This window comes from Haemaphysalis longicornis, unplaced genomic scaffold, assembly GCF_048455015.1.
Source record: "Haemaphysalis longicornis isolate Haplotype H1 unplaced genomic scaffold, Haemaphysalis longicornis Haplotype H1 scaffold_19, whole genome shotgun sequence".
NCBI lineage: Eukaryota > Metazoa > Arthropoda > Arachnida > Ixodida > Ixodidae > Haemaphysalis > Haemaphysalis longicornis.
Window position 1 is genome coordinate 8,246,096 of NW_027526288.1, and position 15,181 is coordinate 8,261,276.

Below are 15,181 nucleotides of genomic sequence, written 5' to 3' on the forward strand. Positions count from 1 at the left end.
CAAAGGTATAAAAAAGTTCCCTTTCCCGGCTTCCGAAATGCATGTTCTAAATGATTATCGAATATCTTTGGTATGGTGCGAGTGAGGGTTTCTGTAGCATGTCCCTGTAACTTCATCTCAATACTGTGAATAAACACCCGCCTGTCAATAAGCTAGCAATTCTGGAGTTCAACCTGTTTGAAATGATTATCTTCAATATTTAATGAGTGTGGTATTTCCTTACGAATCAAGATATTTCTTATGTCCTGTAAAGGCCCTCTTGTTTGCTTCGTACGTTGTGTGGCTTTATTTGGTGCATGTTTCATGTTAATTCTTTGTGCTAGGGCTAAGACCTCTTGAGTTAAGCTTGCTTTGTTCTAAGGACGTATGCAAATGTGGAGAACAGCGGAGACATTAGCACGATTCTTGTACGGAATTAGGAATTGTGTGATGGTGCTGCAATCAGTAAGAACTGTCGCCTTATGCATAAATTATATTCAAAGTTTGTTAGCATATCTAAAAAGGTACGGCACTGTAAGTTTTTAGGCACTCTCAGTAAAACTGCAAGCGTGCTTTCTGATAACCACCGCAACACGGTAACACATCTAGAATTATTCCTTACGCTGTTACTGCTGCGAATGTGCTTGTTTTGTTTATCAGTTCTTTCTTGTCGCCCCTCAGTGCAACAATAATATTAAGGCTCATAAAAGTGTCCATATTGTTCAATCCTGTGATTTACTAATATCCGTAATGAATGCGTACATGAATGAATGAATGAATGAATGCTTGGCTGCTAAATAAAGCTTACCTCCGACATATAATCCACCGTGAACTTACAAGATTTTTATCGCCATTTCCAGACAACAATGTCGCGAAATTTGCTGGTATTAAAATAGCTTCTTCTTCGTAATTTATTAGTGTATCTCGAATGTAGTATTACTTCGGTTTGGTCGTCGTATTTGTTAGCATCGTTATAGGCCTCCTGCTCTCGGTATTACCTTTTTATGTGATTACGATTGCTGTTTGTTTTTGTTTTCCTGCTCTTGAAACCAATCCTTAACCTATTTTTGCCGTACGACCATATAATTCCGTCGGGTCCGGGTTACCCAGGAGCTGCTGTCGAACAAGTTAATCAAGCCGTGCGACGGAAGGGCGCAATCGACACGAAGCTTCTTTAAAACAGGCCCAAAACAACCGCCGCAATGCAGACGACAAAGGCGACGGAATGGTCCCGCTGACGCCACCGCCTAGGTGAGCCGCTCCGGCGCGCGGGGAACGCAGGGTAAATTTCGCGAAGCGCCATTCACGGCATTCTCCGTGAACAAAGCCCTCTGCCCCCCCTACCTTGCCATCGCCTCCGCCGCGTTGGAAGTTTGTTGTCCCGCATGCCACGAAATAACCATTGGCTGGTAGAGCTAGAAAGCTGTGCTGTAAAATTCGAGCAGCACTACCCCAGCTCCTTGAACTAGTCCAGGAACAGCGGAAGATATCAGCGTGAAGATCGTCCGATGTGGTTCTACTCGGGGAAACGAAGCAATTTTCATTTGCCAGTCTTTATATGCGAGCGGAGCTAGAGCGGAGTGGAATCTGACGGTGATCCCCAAACCTGTCTCGTTCAAAGTACTACAACCCATGTTTGTGAGAAGACCTCCACGCCGTGCTAGCGTCTTCCGCACTTGCTGACCGAGACTGGAGTAAGTATGCGCCCATCACCAGTCCCGTGAGCAGAAATTCCGCATCCTCTTCAAAACCGCTGCCGAGGGGCTCCTGCTAACTCACCACACCATGTTCATCTGCCCTTCTCCACGAGGGCACGTACGGCGACAGTCATCACCGAGACTTACTCCACACCCACCTAAACCCCAGAGCCACAATCGAACGCGCTGATCACTAAGTCCGGCAACGCCCCAAAATCGCTCTTATATGCAATCTTCGCTCCATCAACACCATTTCCCCAACATCGCCGAAATCTTTTGAGCCCCAACTGACAGCACTGTCGGAGCACTTCCTCCCTTAAGAAAGCCCACTCAACGACAACGAAGAAAACACTCGCCTTATGCCCGAATCCCTGCGCGTCTGGTAGTAGAATTGGAGATGCTGCCGTTGCTTTAAGTGACGGCTCTATTTGGCCGAACCTCTTGTCTTTCAGGAGGTAAGATGCGACAGTGGCCTACATGGCTACTCCCTATACGGAAATACGTGGGCGAACGACAAGCGGCCTCTTTTAATAACACTATCAAAAAGTTTATCGCCTCATTCATCCCTGTACAAATATTCCCAACATTTTGCGCAGGTATTACATGAGCTTATCAAGAATAACTGCAATTGGTACTGCGTATATGTCATCGCCATGTGCACTACACCGCGTTCAAGTGGCGATACACTTGACCACCTAGTCGATACCAACGTCTACTCGAAACAAACCCGCATATTCGCAATTATATCAAGCTGATTTCAACCCGGCATACCTTTCTTGGGGCTACATAACAAAGTATTTCAAAATACGATGGCCTGCTCTGACTGCAACCATAAGCAATTTTAAGACTCTCACAGAAAAGAAGCAGTCCACATGCCTAGGTGACAGTGTGACACGGGATACATCTCCATACCTCACTCTTATCCATGTCTTTGACCACCACTGGTGGTCAAAAGGTGGAGCTCAGAATCAGCGCTGAATCTCGGCGCCGAAGTTTGCCATCTCAGTGAGGACGTTGCAAGGACCTATGCCGAGCTTTTCTCCCGAGACGCTCGGCGGTGATTATTGCGTTCCTTTCTCTGCGATAGCAGCTGGCGGCGCCGAGATTTCTGACCTCTGTAGCACAATTATAGACAAGGTTGCCTTTCACGAGCGTCGTACCAATCTGTACAGGGGAATTGCTTCCTCCTTCTCTACCAGACTTCATAAAACTAACTCAAATTAATCTGGTACACTACTGGACCATACACACCACAGCGTATACGCCAGACATAGATAACGATCGTCAAATTTGGGAAGCCTGCAGTAGCGACAGCAAACAGTGGAACCGACAGCTTCTAAAACGAATCGCCTTGCTCACCACCAAAACTGGACGCTGCACTAGAGAATTGCCACTGAAAAATTTTAACGTTTTAAGCATCTCCAGAAAACGGTTGCCACTGCAAAGAAATGGTCCCTTTTCGCACTCTCCTCGACCTCCATTAGGCCAAAAAAGACGCCGCCAAGGGCACCCGCACGTCGCTCCACACGAGCGACCTTGACGGAACCACCTTCTTGCTAACTTGTTATTATTGACTTTCTTTCACCGCGGTTAATTCAGATATTTAACCCCGCGTTAGTAAATGCGAAACAGAGGAAATGTTTCATCAAATCTTTGAAACGACCGTTAGGATTGAAATGCGCTTAGAATACACAAATATTTTTAACTCAAGCAGACATAGCCGTGCATTGCGACACAATAACCTTTCAACAAACGTTCTGTGGATTTTGTTGCCAAAGAGGAACTTTCATTAAAAACTGTTGATCACAGCGTTTCAGATGCTTACCTCAGGTGGAGTTTGAAGGCATCCAAGCGTCGTAGAGAAGGACGCCAAAAGAACTGAAAATGTAAAGTTCCGATGTGTTAGAGAATCCTCATTGCCAGTGAAAGAGTCAACCAACCATCTTTTAGAATACATATAAGAAGCTTCTAGTACAATAAATTGGTCAGCATCATGGAGGTGATGCTAGCATCACATTTTTAGCAGTGCGTTTGGAAAAGCATTTTAGTTATGCTTGTTTGTTAGGGTTGTTTATATACGTGGTGTTCATATAATATCATTTGGTATATTCGGTGACTTCGCTGTTAAATTTGACATTTGTACTCTTTCCCACATTTTCCTTTTATGGGAAAAAAATTGATGTCCACCTGAATGCAGCCAAGCGGCTATAAAGGTAGATGCATTAAAGTGGATGTCAAATTTTTTATCGCAGATTACTCATCCTGAGGGATTTCGCTTAAATGGGGTCGAGCTCCATGTTATGTCGTCTTTCGTCGGTCTTTTGCTCTAGCCAGGCAATAAAATACCTTACACAGCGTCGGCCTATGGTGAAGCTTAGGTTGGGTGCGGTTAGTGTATAAAATTAACGCTTGACTCTGGCAACCCTAGCGTTCGCCTTGCGCTCAGATTTATGTTTCATAGCACCACAATATAAGGAATATAGGTGCCGCGTTGTGTGTCAGCTACCATCCTTCAAATGCAGTAGTGACTTTTATGAAGAAGCTTATGGGGGTGCTTTGGCGGTCTTTTTGGATGGAATACTGCAAAAGTTCGATTCCTCTTATTTTTCATTATGCCGTATTCTGAATGCTGCCAGCTTTGTTGTCACATAGCTTTGGTGCGGTATTATGAAATGACATACTTTTTAAAAGTAATTTTTAGAAAGCCACAAAAAAGAAGAAAATATTTATTAATGCGCATTCGAAGATTGTACCTTAATTCTTTTGCTCATTTCATGTACGAGATGTACAAGAAATACCCAAGTACCGCATCCTTCACGTATAAGGTGTTTCCCACCGGGAAAGGACGACCGGCACCTCCATTTTGCACAGAAAATGCAGATGTTCTCTATGATACACATCAACCACGCGTAAGATCCAAGGAAGCAGCAGTTATCCTTGCGCTTGCCCACACTGGCATCAGTCATCATCGCCACCTCCCACAAGACCACAAGACATGCCACAAATTAGCAAATGTCGGACGGCAATTTAGCCCAATTCGAAGCGTCAACCTAAAGCCACGTACAACTCCACAGATGATTGTACGGGGCCGCTTCTCACCACGACGCCCCGGAAAACATATCAGAAACGTTGTGACTCAAGATGTCCCACGCCTAGCTGGCGCCGATGTAGCCGAACCCGAGCTCATGCATCTTTAAGCCGCACATTAAAAAAATTACGCAGCACTATGCACTGTGAAACGGGGATCAGAATATTTTAGTGTCCCTAAATATCTTGAAAGAAAAGTTAGGTCGGTCGAATGGGCTGTGGGCAAAAGAATATTAGGCGTGACACTTATAGATAAGAAATCGCCTTCGTGGATTAGGGAACCAACTGGAGAGGAAGAGATTCTCTTTCGAATAAGCCGAAAGAAGTAGGCTTGGGCAGTACCCGTCATGCGTATAATAGACAACACGTGAAAGATCTGTTTATCAAAGTGGCAGCAGATGAGCCACAAACAAAATAATGCTGCCCAATGGACTTAATTGAAAAGAGAACTACAAAACTTTGGGGCTTGGGCAGTACCCGTCATGCGTATAATAGACAACACGTGAAAGATCTGTTTATCAAAGTGGCAGCAGATGAGCCACAAACAAAATATAGCTGCCCAATGGACTTAATTGAAAAGAGAACTACAAAACTTTTGGGGCTGGACTGCCTTAGGGAGGCCTTCATCCTGCAGTGTGCAAGATGTGAATGATGACGGTTATGATAAGCCACCATGGAGAACATAACCGATGCCCACCAACCAGAACTCAGGGATGAGCAAAAAGTGCCATCCCCCTCCTAGGGTCAATACTTCCCCTTACGTCATCATCATCATCACCATCATCATCAGCAGCAGCAGCAGCAGCGTTCTCAAAGTTAACCCCAGGACGAAGGCCTCTCCCGCTGACCTCCAACTGCTAATGCTCACCACAATGCGCCTAGTCGCCCTTACATAAGTTTGTCTGCTTTGGTGCTTCTACGTATTACCCACTGGTATTTGAACGCTTACCGGGAGGCCGCGGTGCATCAAAAATACACCACCTCCGGCAGGACTTAATGTTCATATCCGCCAAACTTTGGGAGAGAGCCATGTGAACAGCTCCGGCTTTTTTTCGCTACTGCTTCATGGAACCTCTAAGTTGCTCCCACATCAAAACGCCCTAGGACAGTACGCTTTCACCTGACTCTGGAGTTTATGCTAAAGGGTCACTAGGACTCAGAACGTTTACTGCATTTTTCTCGATCCAGCTTTAGGCAGCACAAGAGCGCATGAGCGTAAAACATGTTGTGGTACGTTTTACGGTTTTAGAACACAAATTGCTCTGTTGCACAGATGACGTGAAATTCTAGCGGAAAATAGCAGCCCCAGCAACAGACCGACGCATCTTAATTTTTTACTACCCCGTTAAAAACCTGGTGGTTCTAAAAGGGCACTTGCAATGCCTCTTGGAAGGTGCGAACACAATGTCATTTCGCAAGACAGTTTACTACAAAATCTATAGACTACAACTACACAAAACGCTCTTTGTATGTAAAATTCACAATGAACTATGCATGGCTGAAACCAGCAAAAAACACCTCAAAATTCTTCGTGTGTAGAGTTGCTGTACAAGCGAAGGGAATGAAGGCCATTAGAATGCAGTCCTTGTAAGGATGTTCCAACACCCGAAATGACATTAAACAGAATTCGAATAGATTGCACAGAATGTAATTCTTTACCAGCTTGCGTATTCAAGGGGGCTGTAAATGATTTTAATTGTGCGAAAACTACAACTTTGGGCGAGGGGATAAAAATTCAAATGTGTGAAAAAATGCTTTAGTTCAGCTTCAGCCTAGTTAAGTAACATTGTGACTCACGAATGTCATATGACAGGACTTCTACAGTTGAATAACCCGAGAGAATATTAGGTAAGAAGCCTTAAATGTCGTATTTCGCAATAAATAGTTTTTGTAGTTGTAAGATAAATAATAGTGCCGAAGCTCTAATGATTATATAAAAACACAAGAAAACACTCAAAGGCCGTCGCGTTCACGATTGGACCAACCAAGAGCTTTTCCAGGCGCTCATTCTGGCTAGCGGGATTCCAGAAAAAACAGTTTCGAGCTTTAATAACTACCCAAGTGCCACCGGCAAACAATCTCTTCGTCATCGGTACACCTGACCCTACGTCGCCGACACGCTCTCACAACTGACAAGCATCCCTCTCTGCAACATCAACTATGACATCACCGCCTATATGAAGCCTCCACCGGCATGTCCCGTGGCGTCATCCACAGCCTGCCGGTTGACATCACTCGGGATAAGCTCCTGGAATACACTGAAAACAATCGCCCGTGCCTCGTCGACGCTAGGGAAACGGGCCGTAGCAAATCAGCCCTCCTCATATTCAACGGCACACACGTCCCATACTATGTAGAATTAAACTTTGAGCTCCTACGCTGCCGGCCATACGGACGCATCATTCACGTTTGCAGGCGGTGCTGAAACGTCGGCCACCGCCAAGACGTCTGCCCGCATCGCGAAAAGGTCTATTGCCCGGTCTGCGGCCTCTCACCCCTAGGAAGACCATCTCTGCACACTCTGTTGCAAGCTCTACCAAGAACCTCAAGTTACAGCGGGGAAAGACTGCCCAAAGCGACATCTCCCGACACCTGCATCAATCTAGCCCAAGCAATCCTCTGCCAGAAAAAAACAAGCAACAACTCAAGTTTTACGACAATGACTATCCAGCTCTACCGCCCGTCACCACAACCACCCGGGCTAAGGACTGCCCGCCAGCCCCACCACAGATGAGCTGGTCAAATGCAGTTTGAAATGCTCCCACTGCTCGCAGGCTCCATACTTCCCAATCTCCCTCACAACCACACCACTCGTCCTCCTCCTATGCTCACGCCATAACTCAAATCCAAAAACAACAAAAGCAGTTTCAACACCAACAGAAATTACGACGAAAACTAACGCTACCATCACACCTCTCCTTCCGTGTCCACTAACCAACACAATCGAACCCGCGCAAACATATGCTATAATATACTACAAAATCGCACAGATTGTCAAGAACATTACAGACTCTCGCGCTGCGAACACCACTACACTCTGCGACAGCATTAAAGGGCTCGCCGATCGTAAAAAATGAGGTAGAAAGACCCATTCAAAGCCTCTATGAAACTATTCACTCTAGCCACTCTTCAAAAAAGATGAAACATCACCGTTAGCAAGACTGAGGAAAGTGGAGGTGCAATCGCCGTTTACCAATGGAACGGTCGCTCCTTGAATAGAAAATGAAGTCAACTGGCCCTATTCGCTGCATCTTGATTTCCGGACATAATTGCACTTCACGAAACGAACACCACAACTCCATGCCTTCCATACTACACCGCATTCAACTACGACCCGCAACGACGGACAGCTATCTTTGTTCAAAACGCGCACGTCTCCCAGCCGCATCAGCTGAGCCAAGAAATGCCCAACACATTTGTGGAACTCTTATCTGCACAACCCTCCTGTCCAGGTACATACATAATTGACGTATACAGCCCTCCCAACGGTAGGCTTCACGCTATTGACGCCTTAATCCACGAAGCTACGCAGAAGACAAAAAACGAACCTTTCCTCAAGGCTGGTGACTTAAAGCCCGCACTATGCATTGGGGTATGTGCATGCCTCAAAAAAAGGAACGCAACTGCTGCACGCCCCACAAAACCACCACCTTAAGCTTGAAAACGATCTCAACGTTCCGACTATAATTGGCAACAGCATAAACCAAGATACTACCCCCGACCTGATTTTCACGAGAAATTGCCAAAATTTGCAATGGTTATCCCTACCGGACATATCGGGGAGTGACCATCCCCTTATCTTTTTACGACTATACATGGAGAATAAAAACACAAAAAGAAGAGTAGCCAGACTAACAAACTGGTCTGCTTTCCGCGAGGATGTCACCCCGCTTCCACCCATACAAACAGAACTAAACGAATGGGCACAGCCGTTGTAGCAGCGGGTACAAAAATACACGCAAGAAATCGCTCCTACTGAGAACACGCCCGCTGCAGACACACAGCTCCTAAACATATGTGAAGCGCGAAGGAGCTTGACAAAGAGATGGAAACACCAGAAACATAATTTAACGCTTAAGAAACATATAGCCGTCCTCTCTGAACAAGCGTAAGAATATGCCGCCACCTTAGAAAAGCCAAACCGGCACTCGTTCTGTGGAAAACTCAAAGGCACCATAAGCACCAAAAAAGCGTGGCACCTTCTTCGCCATTTCTGGACAGCTCCAGCTCTCGTACTGAAGTCAACCGCAAGATACAGCAACAAATAAGTAACTGTGACCTCCACCCCAGAGAGCGATTTCGATCTATCCGCAACAACCTGTTTGGAGCTCCCACAACCCACCCAGCTCCCCCAACACTGCGTTACACAGGCCGACAACTTGATGACCCCTTAACCTTCGAAGAACTGCAATCAATCATTGCTACACTCACTCGTAACACCACACCCGACAGGGATCGAATCACTAACCGCATCCTTCGCAATCTGGATCATGAAACACTAGAATAGATACTTGAGCTCTTCAACTGCCATTGGGACGAGGTCACGCTACCGGCACAGTGGAGGCACTCTAAAATACCGCTTATACCGAAACCAAACAAACCGATCTCGCCTACGTAACTACGGCCAATCTCTCTGACCTCATGCGTAGGTAAGCTTTTCGAGCGCCTAGTGCAGCAAACATTGGTCAACTTTCTCGAAGAGGATAACTTACATCCTCTAACAATGTTCAGATTTTGACAGAAACTCTCCGCTCAAGACATACTCCTGCAACTGAAGGAACAGGCTGTTACGAATGGGCCAGCGCCGCGGTACTACCCCGCATCACTCCTCGGCTGTGCGGCGAAGCCACTCGTGCGCCTTCAAAAACAGGCGCAATCATGTCGGCAACAAGTTGCGACAAAGCCTCGTCGTCAGACGCTTCGCTCTCTGCGCATTCGGCGGCTGCCTGCGGCGGCTGAACTTCGGCGGCTGCCTGCGTGGCTCGTCTCCACGCTCTTCAAGGACACAGAGGCCCCGGTGATCGCAACGGAGTCCTCCTCTCTCCCCTCTCTCGGACTCAACGTGCCCGAGGCTATGAACGGCTTACGAACTCTGGAAAGAGTGTTGTGCGTGTTCCAGCCTGTTGCGTTTGACCGTTACCGCTTTCGGGTATAAATAGAGCTCCCAAGCGTTGTAAACCATTCCTGTTAGAGCAGCGAATCGATGTTGTCGCTCTGCTCGAGTCCTGTATTGTAACCTCGCCCGTCGGGGCATTGTTCTTTGGCTTCGGCTCACCTCTCGCTATGAAGTAAACAGTTACGTTAGCCTACGGCTTCTGGACTTCTTCACGGCTGCAACAGCGGCTGGCCGCTCGCATCATACACGCTACCACTCGTATGTCGGAGGCCACGGAGCTCGGATCGGGTGCCCCCGCCCGGTCGCAACAACTGGTGGCAGCGGTGGGATGGCAACTTCGTAACACCTGAGGCCGGCGGTGCGAGACCCAACACCACGGACGTCAAGGCGGCTTCGGACTTCGCAGAATTCACGGCGGTCAAGGGTGAGTGCGGGACTTTTCTTCACTGAGTTTTACCAGGCTGCTGAGGATAGCTGGTAGGGCGTGTTTTTGTCGCGTGGGTTATTCGCGCAAAACATTTTTGGAGCAGTGGGAAAGCAGTACTCTAGACCGGCCATGAATTTGAAAGCGTTGAAAAAACCGCAGTTGTTGGAGCTTGCAAAAGAGTTGCGCTTGGATGTTACGGACGCACTGAGAAAGCCAGAGCTGATACAGGCTATTGGCGGTGAGATCTTTGAGTGGCGCCCCCTGGCTCTGACGTCGGCTTAGGGATTCGCGCCGCTGTCGTCTGCTACACTCCGCTTGTGAGGGGCAACAGTGCCTGGGCTAGAAATCGCCCGCTTCGTTGCTGTAGTGCGTTAAAAAGCGTATTTCTAGCGACTCAGTTATTTTGCCAGCTTCTGACGCATCTGAATAATTTGAAGCTGTATCCCCCACAAGTTTGCAACACACAAAGAGATAGAGAACAACTTTCTTCAGAGTATCGGTCAGAAGATCGTGTGTAACTCGTCCTTTCTTGCTTATTCGCGAGGATCAGCGATCAGAGCTTCTCGATAAGTATTCAAAATTCGTAGGCTTCCCTGCAGTATTTTTGAGATGCTCCTATGAAGACTCAACAGTCTAATACTACGTACCAAGCAGCGGCCTCTACACGCTCATCGCACAGCAGGAAATAAAGCGGCTTTCTTCTGTTTCTTTCGTTGTTGTCTTGTATCGGATTAATGTTTCTTGCTTTTTTTTCTGCCCAACGCATTAATTTTTCTGCGCTGTCACCAACTTCTTATTAGGAGGTTTCGGGATGTTTGGGAGCCTCACAAAGGTCGTGTGGATATTTCCTTCGTTTTGTATGGCATACATTCCCTTCTTCACAAATTGGCTTTCATTACGGCTGCGTGCAAGAAGGTGCATATCCGCAGCGTGCTTTGTTTATTCACATGCAAATACAATGAGAAGGTTTGTGCTACGCCACCGCGATCGCGCCCTAAACAACGTGGTCCACAGTACTCGAAGGCGGCTTTTGTGCTCCGAATTTCTATCGTAATTATATCGTTATCATAACGAACTGACTGTCAACTCGAATAATGATGACATGATTACGGTGTTGAAGGCATGATATACTCGCTAACTAACGTAATAAATAGTATACCTGCATATATTACAAGACTCGAAACCGAAGAATTCCAGGTAGCTCTTTATTGCTTTTCAACCCTTCCAGGCGCGAAGAACAAATCCTATTCTACTCGGGATGGCGTTCTCTGATTTGAAGAAAATTACTTTTACTCTCTTGTCCTGAACTGAGTACCCGGCCCACTAACCAGATCGATTAAATGTTTAACAAAGTTTTCTCCTCCTCCCCTAACTCCTCCTCCTCCTTTTGAGTGCAGTTTTCCTATAACGCATATCCGAATATCGGGAAGATATGGCTGTGCAAAATGTTCCGAAATATCCCTCCAGGTCTTAACAAACATATATGTGTTACTATAAATTTAACGAAGACGTGACTCGTTTTGCTCAATAAACCTCCATACTGGTTAGATGCCTGGTATAGAATCAGCACGCACGTATATACACACTGGGTTATTTGGCACTCAATCTACAGTTTTTGCAGTCTATAGTGCATGTCGGCAAACTTCCATGCCTTGACAACGTAAAGCGATGCGACAAAAAGCGTTCGAGCGTTCGGCAAGGTTGCAAAAACTGTTTTACCTTACATATGATTACCGGGAATCGTGATGCGTTCTGCCAAAGCCGACAGCCCTGAAGGCCTAGAATTTGTTTTGGTCTTCCATTTTCGCTGTTGTCGGTTATTAGCAGCTGACTGTTCCTTTTGTTCAAATGCTTACATGAGAAGCTGACGCCTAGCTCCGACTCTTCGCGCTCCGCACAGGACCGGCTTCGCAAGGAATGGGGTGGTGCCGGCAATGTTTCTCCCGTAGCGGTATCCAAAACTATACTTTAATTGACACCATGAGCTAGTGTATGCGATTTCAAGCCTATTATTATGATAAAAAGTTGCCCACACGCCAATTCTGGTGCGGACAAGCATCAGACGTTGACCGAGCGCAAAGAAACAGCAGGGAGAGCGATCCTAAGTGAAGCAGACGACAAATGCGAGAATCCCTAAGCTGACGTCACGGAGGCGCGCTTCGCAGCGCCGCCTGTGTTCGCGCTCACCGCCAATACTCGCTGTTGGCGCTGACGATGACGAGCTGTCTGATTGCATTGAGACGATCAATGGCAGGGAGACCGCTAAACGTCAGGCCGCCGAGGCAGAGGCTGAGGCTGAGCGTCAGCGTGAGGAGCTCGAAAGGCAGGAACGCGAGTAAAGAAAGCGAGTACAAGAGCTCGAGTGGCAGAGACAAGATCAGGAACGCAAGCTCAAGCACGAGGAAAAGATGCGATGGTACGACCTCGATATCGAGCGAATCCGAAGGGAAAGAAAGAAGCTCGAAAGAGAGAGACTCCAACGGGAGAACAAGTACCTAGAGCATGAAATTCAACTCGAACAAGAAGTGAAGCCCGAGTTAGAATCGTTGCTCGAAAAAGACTTCGTTGTCGTGGATAGAGAAACTGGCCACGGTAACGAAAAGAAAGTAGCAGACGCTCGGGAGCGCGAGTCGGAAGCGACCGTTACTGCCCCGCAGCGCGTCAAGGTTGCGGAGAGAGATAACGACGGCGCATTAGCTCAGACTGTCGGCAGAGGGCAGTACGTGTCCACTGAGTGTGATAATGTGTCGACGTTTGTTTCGGAGATCTCGCTGGAGTGTTCGGACGGTTCAAATTCGCGGGAGGCCTTGGGAACGGCTGCTGACGTGAACGTGAACACTTCGCGAGATAGCGACGTTTCGCAGGAATGCGTAAACGATGAGCTTTCCGAGACGCCGCACGAGTCCGCTGAAACGGAGGTTGTTCCTTCGGACGGTAGTGAGGAAACGAGCGATGTGGTGGCAAAGCCTGCAGCCGAGGCAGCGGACGGTTTGCACGGTTCAGTTGGGAGTCGTGACGATCTCGCCACTGAGCAAGCCGATTCCGCCCTGCCACCAGCTCAGGTAACCAACCTCGAGCAACGGCCAGGTGAGCTCGTAGAGATTCAGGTGTCTGGGGCGGCCGAGCCGTCTTTCGAGACAGGGCAGCCAGGTTGTAGTGTAGTTCTGGCAGTGAGGAAGGAGAACGGGAACACGCTTCGGTCTTCGCGTGCCGAGGCTGTCGCTGAAGGCGCAAGGGACAACGAGGTAGTGACTGTAGGGAACTACAAGGTGTCTAAAGAGCGACTCGTGGCCTTGTCACTCCCAGCTGATGCTCCCGATGATAGGCCAACATCGACGGAGCTAGTTGAGGTTGCGGTGTCGACTGCGGCTAAGTCGAAGTCGGGAACCGACCAGCCTAGCGCAGAGAACGTAAACGCGTTCCGGCGTTTGCTTGCCGAACGCGTTCGTAAAATGGCGAGCAACGAGGAGATAGCAAAAACTTCCGCGGGTACTTGCGGTGCGTGTTTCAGTGCGGGCACGCCAAGGGGCAAAGCCGTGAGCTCGCATCGCGCCGAGGGAACGGCGCCTCCAAGGAGTGCGCGCCTTACGTTCGAACGCTGGAAAATCTCATTCGCTCCTCCGCGCGCTCGACCTTTGTCGAACAAGACGACCGGTGTCCTTTCACGCGGTCGCAGCAGCGTTCAGAGAACGGGTGCACCTAAAGTACGTTACAGAAGGGGAAAAGCTCGGGTCATTGACGAGAGCTCAAATCGCAGCTCTCTGCGCGAGAAGTGGCCTGTAGACGCCTGACTTTCTCAATTTCATTGTTTTTCCTGGAGCAGGTTTCGCCCTTTACGATTATGTTTCTTTTTGTGTGGGACATTTCCAATCAAGCGAAATGTCACCTTTCAACTTTGTTCACGTGTCTAAAGTACTGCTGGGCAAAAATATAACTAGAGTAGTTAGTTATTCGCGTACTTTTTCGCAACTAAAAGCCTGGTAGATCTTCAGTGTGGATTTGTCTTCGCACTTGCCGGCGATGCGGTTGTGTCTTCCTGTGTTGTTCTGTTGCTTGCCTGACCAAGCCAGAGACGTTCTTGGGGAGCCACTACTCGTCCAGTGACCCGCCCGGTGAAGCTCCAGCACGGTGTCGTACAGACAAGGCCTGGAGTCGAGCGTCTGCCGAACACTTCACTTCGACAGCATCCCTCAACGGTTGCAGACCCTTATCCATCGGGATCTCGGACCCCCGGCGGAGAAGCTGTTACGAATGGGCCAGCGCCGCGGTACTTCCCCGCATCACTCCTCGGCTGTGCGGCGAAGCCACTCGTGCGCCTTCGAAAACAGGCGCAATCATGTCGGCAACAAGTTGCGACAAAGCCTCGTCGTCAGACGCTTCGCTCTCTGCGAATTCGGCGGCTGCCTGCGGCGGCTGAACTTCGGCGGCTGCCTGCGTGGCTCGTCTCCACGCTCTTCAAGGACACAGAGGCCCCAGTGATCGCAACGGAGTCCTCCTATCTCCCCTCTCTCGGACTCAACGTGCCCGAGGCTATGAACGGCTTACGAACTCTGGAAAGAGTGTTGTGCGTGTTCCAGCCTGTTGCGTTTGACCGTTACCGCTTTCGGGTATAAATAGAGCTCCCAAGCGTTGTAAACCATTCCTGTTAGAGCAGCGAATCGATGTTGTCGCTCTGCTCGAGTCCTGTATTGTAACCTCGCCCGTCGGGGCATTGTTCTTTGGCTTCGGCTCACCTCTCGCTATGAAGTAAACAGTTACGTTAGCCTACGGCTTCTGGACTTCTTCACGGCTGCAACAGCGGCTGGCCGCTCGCATCATACACGCTACCACTCGTATGTCGGAGGCCACGGAGCTCGGATCGGGTGCCCCCGCCCG

The 15,181-nt window shown here is 48.4% G+C and overlaps 1 long non-coding RNA gene across 2 annotated transcripts in view; it reads right to left on the reverse strand.

The window, feature by feature from the left end:
• LOC144166763 (uncharacterized) overlaps positions 1-15,181 on the reverse strand; it is a 95,987-nt gene that overhangs the window by 55,615 nt on the left and 25,191 nt on the right. For both annotated transcript variants that reach the window (XR_013321762.1, XR_013321763.1), the window contains exon 2: positions 3,502-3,554. This is a non-coding gene — a long non-coding RNA (uncharacterized LOC144166763). The remainder of the gene's footprint in view (positions 1-3,501; positions 3,555-15,181) is intronic.